This window comes from Aulostomus chinensis, chromosome 1, assembly GCF_037954235.1.
Source record: "Aulostomus chinensis isolate RoL2024-O1b breed Wild chromosome 1, RoL_Achi_v1.0, whole genome shotgun sequence".
NCBI lineage: Eukaryota > Metazoa > Chordata > Actinopteri > Syngnathiformes > Aulostomidae > Aulostomus > Aulostomus chinensis.
The window spans coordinates 9,643,208-9,650,180 of record NC_141320.1 but is presented as its reverse complement, the minus strand read 5'-3'; positions in this window follow the sequence as shown (position 1 = coordinate 9,650,180).

Below are 6,973 nucleotides of genomic sequence, written 5' to 3'. Positions count from 1 at the left end.
GAGGTTCAAAGAAACTCTCACGACATCACTGTCAGCATCATTTTAAGGTTAGCAGCAAGTCTCACTACATGACTGTCACCATCATTTTGAGGTTAGTAGCAACTCTCACCACATCACTGTAGAATCATTTCTTAGGTTAGTAGCAACTCTTATTACATCACTTTAGCATCATTTTGAGGTTTTTAGGAACTCTCACGACATCACTGTCAGCATCATTTTAAGGTGAGTAGCAACTCTCACCACATCACTGTAGCATCATTTCTTAGATTAGTAGCAACTCTCACGACATCACTGCAGCATCATTTTGAGATTTTTAGCAACTCTCACGACATCACTGTAGCATCATTTGGAGGATAGTAGCAACTCTCACTACATGAGTGTCAGCATCATTTTTAAAGGTTTTAAGCAACTCTTACTGCATCACTGGAGCATCATTTTGAGGTTTTTAGAAAACCGAATACATTACTGTAGCATCATTTTGAGGATCGTAGCAACTCTCACTACATCACTGTAGCATCATTTTGAGGTTTTTAGCAACCTAATACATTACTGTAGCATCATTTTGAGGATCGTAGCAACTCTCACTACATCACTGTAGAATCATTTTGAGGTTCGTAGCAACTCTCACCACATTACTTTAGCATCATTTTGAGGTTCGTAGCAACTCTCACCACATCACTGTAGCATCATTTCTTAAGTAAGTAGCAACTCTCATTACATCACTTTGGCATGATTTTGAAATTACTATCAACTCTCACCACATCACTGTAGCATCATTTTGAGGTTCTTAACAACTCTCACTACATGACTGTCAGCATCATTTTGAGGTTTTAAGCAACTCTTACTGCATCACTGGAGCATCATTTTGAGGTCCGTAGCAACTCTCACTACATCACTGTAGCATCATTTGAGATTTTAAGCAACTCTCACTACATCACTGTAGCATCATTTGGAGGATAGTAGAAAATCTCACCATATCAGTGTCGCATCATTTTAAGATTTTAAGAAACTCTCACCACATCACTGTAGCATCATTTTGAGATATGAAGCAACTCTCACTACATCACATTAGCATCATTTCTTCGATGAGTAGCAACTCTCACTGTATCACTGTAGCATCATTTTGAGGTTTTTAGCAACCTAATACATTACTGTAGCATCATTTTGAGGATCATAGCAACTCTCTCTACATCACTGTAGAATCATTTTGAGGTTCGTAGCAACTCTCACCACATCACTGTAGCATCATTTTGAGGTTCTTAACAACTCTCACTACATTACTATCAGCATCATTTTGAGGTTTTAAGCAACTCTTACTGCATCACTGGAGCATCATTTTGAGGTCCGTAGCAACTCTCACTACATCACTGTAGCATCATTTGAGATTTTAAGCAACTCTCACTACATCACTGTAGCATCATTTGGAGGATAGAAGCAACTCTCACCACATCACTGGAGCATCATTTTGAGGTTCGTAGCAACTCTCACAACATCACTGTAGCATCATTTGGAGGATAGTAGCAACTCTCACCATATCACTGGGGCATCATTTTAAGATTTTAAGAAACTCTCACCACATCACTGTAGCATCATTTTGAGATTAGAAGCAACTCTCACTACATCACTTTAGCATCATTTCTTCGATGAGTAGCAACTCTCACTGTATCACTGTAGCATCATTTTGAGGTTTTTAGCAACTCTCACTACATCACTGTAGCATCATTTTGAGGGTCGTAGCAACTCTCACTACATTACTGACAGCATCATTTTGATTTTTTTTTTCAACTCTCACCACATCACTTTAGCATCATTTTGAGATTTTTAGCAACTCTTACCACATTACTGTCGCATCATTTTTAGGTTCGGAGCAACTCTCACTACATTACTGGTGCATCATTTTGAGGTTCGTGGCAACTCTCACTACATCACTGTAGCATCATTTTGAGGATTTTAGCAACTCTCACCACATCACTTTAGCATCATTTTGAGATTTTTAGCAACTCTTACCACATCACTAGAGCATCATTTTGACGTTCGTAGCAACTCTCACTACATCACTGTAGCATCATTTTGAGGTTTTAGCAACCTAATACATTACTGTAGCATCATTTTGAGGATCGTAGCAACTCTCTCTACATCACTGTTGCATCATTTGAGATTTTAAGCAACTCTCACTACATCACTGTAGCATCATTTGGAGGATAGTAGCAACTCTCACCACATCACTGGAGCATCATTTTGAGGTTCGTAGCAACTCTCACTATATCACTTTAGCATCATTTTGAGATTTTTAGCAACTCTCACCATATTACTGTCAGCATCATTTTGAGGTCTTTCGCAACTCTTACCACATCACTGTCGCATCATTTTGAGATTTTAAGAAACTCTCACCACATCACTGTAGAATCATTTTGAGGTTCGTAGCAACTCTCACTACATCACTGGAGCATCATTTTGAGGTTCGTAGCAACTCTCACTACATTACTGACAGCATCATTTGAGGTTTTTAGCAATTCTCACCACATCACTGTAGCATCATTTTGAGGATAGTAGCAAATCTCACTTCATGACTGTCAGCATCATTTTGAGGTGGGTAGCAACTCTGACTACATCACTGGAGCATCATTTTGAGTTTTTTGAAACTATTACCACATCACTGTCACATCATTTTGAGATTTTAAGCAACTCTCACTACATCATTGTAGCATCATTTGAAGGATAGTAGCAACTCTCACCACATCACTGTCGCATCATTTTGAGATTTTAAGCAACTCTCACAACATCACTGTAGCATCATTTGGAGGATAGTAGCAACTCTCACCATATCACTGTCGCATCATTTTAAGATTTTAAGAAACTCTCACCACATCACTGTAGCATCATTTTGAGATTTGAAGCAACTCTCACTACATCACTGTAGCATCATTTTGAGGTTTTTAGCAACTCTCACTACATCACTGTAGCATCATTTTGAGGGTCGTAGCAACTCTCACTACATTACTGACAGCTTCATTTTGATTTTTTTTTCAACTCTCGCCACATCACTTTAGCTTCATTTTGAGATTTTTAGCAACTCTTACCACATCACTGTCGCATCATTTTTAGGTTCGGAGCAACTCTCACTACATTACTGGTGCATCATTTTGAGGTTCGTGGCAACTCTCACTACATCACTGTAGCATCATTTTGAGATTTTTAGCAACTCTTACCACATCACTGGAGCATCATTTTGACGTTCGTAGCAACTCTCACTACATCACTGTAGCATCATTTTGAGGTTTTAAGCAACTCTAACTACATCATTGTAGCATCATTTGAAGGGTAGTAGCAACTCTCACCACATCACTGTCGCATCATTTTGAGATTTTAAGCAACTCTCACTACATGACTGTCAGCATCATTTTAAGGTTTTAAGCAACTCTTTCTGCATCACTTTAGCATCATTTTGAGATTAGTCGCAACTCTCACCCCATCACTGTGGCATCATTTCTTAGGTTAGTAGCAACTCTCATTACATCACTGTCAGCATCATTTTGAGGTTTTTAGCAACTCTCACTACATGACTGTAGCATCATTTTTTAGGTTCGTAGCAACTCTCACCACATCACTGTAGCATCATTTCTTAAGTAAGTAGCCACTCTCATTACATCACTTTGGCATGATTTTGAAATTACTATCAACTCTCACCACATCACTGTAGCATCATTTTGATGTCATGAGCAACTCTTACTACATCACTGTAGCATCATTTTGAGGTTATTAGCAACTCTCATTACATCACTTTAGCATCATTTTGACATTAGTTGCAACTCTCACTACAACACTGTAGCATCATTTCTTAGGTTCGTAGCATCTCTCATTACATCACTTGATTATCATTTCTTATGTGAGAAGAAACTCTCACTACATCACTGTAGCTTTATTTTCAGTTAAGAAGAAACTCTCACTACATCACTGTAGCTTTATTTTCAGTTAAGAAGAAACTCTCACTACATTACTGTAGCTTTATTTTCAGTTAAGAAGAAACTCTCACTACATTACTGTAAGCATCAATTTGAGGATAGTGTCAACTCTTACTTCATCACTGCATCATTTTGAGGTTCGTAGCAACTCTCACTCCATGACTTTAGCATCAATTTTTAGGTTTTAATCAACTCTCACTACATTACTGTCAGCATCAATTTGAGCTTCCTAGTAACTCTCACTACATCACTGTCGCATCATTTCTTAGGTTCGGAGCAACTCTCATTACATCACTTTAGCATCATTTTTAAATTAGTAGCAACTGTCATTACATCACTTGAGCATCATTTTGAGGTTCGTAGAACTCTCACCACATCAGTGTAACATCATTTTGAGGTTAGTAGCAACTCTCACTACATCACTGAAGAATCATTTTGAGAATAGTTGAAACTCTCACTACATCACTGTAGCCTTATTTTGAGTTTAGCAGAAACTCTCACTACATTACTGTCAGCATCATTTTGAGGTTTTTAGCAACTCTCACCACATCACTGGAGCATCATTTCTGAGGGTAGTAGCAACTCTTACTACATCACTGAAGCATCATTTTGAGGATAGTAGTAACTCTTACTACACCACTGTCGAATCATTTAAAGGTTCGTAGCAATTCTCACTACATTACTGTCAGCATCATTTTGAGGTTCGTAGAACTCTCACCACATCACTGTAGCATCCTTTCTTAGGTTAGTAGCAAGTCTCATTACATCACTTCAGCATCATTTTGAGGTTCGTAGCAACTCTCATGACATCACTTTAGCATCATTTTTAAATTAGTAGCAACTGTCATTACATCACTTGAGCATCATTTTGAGGTTCGTAGAACTCTCACCACATCAGTGTAACATCATTTTGAGGTTAGTAGCAACTCTCACTACATCACTGAAGAATCATTTTGAGAATAGTTGAAACTCTCACTACATCACTGTAGCCTTATTTTGAGTTTAGCAGAAACTCTCACTACATTACTGTCAGCATCATTTTGAGGTTTTTAGCAACTCTCACCACATCACTGGAGCATCATTTCTTAGGGTAGTAGCAACTCTTACTACATCACTGAAGCATCATTTTGAGGATAGTAGTAACTCTTACTACACCACTGTCGAATCATTTAAAGGTTCGTAGCAATTCTCACTACATTACTGTCAGCATCATTTTGAGGTTCGTAGAACTCTCACCACATCACTGTAGCATCCTTTCTTAGGTTAGTAGCAAGTCTCATTACATCACTTCAGCATCATTTTGAGGTTCGTAGCAACTCTCATGACATCACTATCAGCATCATTTTGAGGTTAGTCGCAACTCTCACTACATTATTGTGGCATCATTTTGAGGTTTTTCGCAACTCTCACTACATCACTGTAGCATCATTTGTTTGGTTAGTGGCAATTCTTATTACATCACTGTAGCATCATTTGAGCATCGTAGCAACTCTCACTACATCACTGTAGCATCATTTTGAGGATTTTTGAAACTCCCACTTCATGAGTGTCAGCATCATTTTGAGATTAGTAGCAACTCTCACTACATCACTGTAGCATCAGTTTGAGGTTTTTAGCAACTGTCACAACATTACTGATAGCATCATTTTGAGATTTTTAGCAACTCTCACTACATCACTATCAGCATCATTTTGAGGTTGGTAGCAACTCTCACTACATCACTGTAGCATTATTTTGAGTTAACAGAAACTCACACTACATTACTGTCAGTATCATTTTTAGGTTTTTAGCAACTCTCACTAAATGACTTTAGCATCATTTTGAGGTTCGTAGCAGCTCTCATGACATCACTTTGGCATCATTTTGAGGTTTGTAGCAACTCTCACTACATTACTGTAGCTTTATTTTGAGTTAAGCAGAAACTGTCACTACACTACTGTCAGTATCATTTTTAGGGTTTTAGCAACTCTCACTACATCACTGTAGCATTATTTTGAGATAAGTAGCAACTCTCACTACATCACTGAAGCATCATTTTGAGATTTTTAGCAACTCTCACTACATAACTGTAGCATCATTTTGAGGATAGTAGCAACTCTCACTACATCACTGTAGCATCATTTGGAGGATAGTAGCAACTCTCACTAAATGACTGTCAGCATCATTTTAAGGTTTCAAGCAACTCTCACCACATCACTGTAGCATCATTCATAGATTTTAAGCAACTCTCACTACATAACTGTAGCATCATTTTGAGGTTAGTAGCAACTCTCACTACATCACTGTAGCATCATTTTGAGGTTTTTCGCAACTCTCACCACATCACTGTAGCATCATTTTGAGGTTCGTAGCAACTCTCACTACATTACTGTTAGCATCATTTTGAGGTTCGTAGCAACTCTCACTACATTACTGTAGCATCATTTTGAGGTTTTTCGCAACTCTCACCACATCACTGTAGCATCATTTTGAGGTTCGTAGCAACTCTCACTACATTACTGACAGCATCATTTTGAGGTTTTAAGCAACTCTCACTACATTACTGTAGCATCATTTTGAGGTTTTTAGCAACTCTCACCACATCACTGAAGAATCATTTTGAGATTTTTAGCAACTCTTACTACATCACTGTAGCATCATTTTGAGGAAAGTAGCAACTCTCACTTCATGACTGTCAGCATCATTTTAAGGTTTGAAGCAACTCTCACTACATCACTGGAGCATCATTTTGAGGTTTTTAGCAACTCTCACAACATCACTGAAGCATCATTTTGAGATTTTTAGCAACTCTTACGACATCACTGTAGCATCATTTTGAGCTTCGTAGCAACTCTCACTACATCACTGCAGCATCATTTTGAGGTTTTAAGCAACTCTCACTAAATCACTGTTGCATCATTTCTTAGGTTTGTAGCAATTCTTTTTACATCACTGGAGCATCATTTCTTAGATTAGTAGCAACTCTCACTACATTACTGGAGCATCATATTGAGGTTCGTAGTGTCACGTCC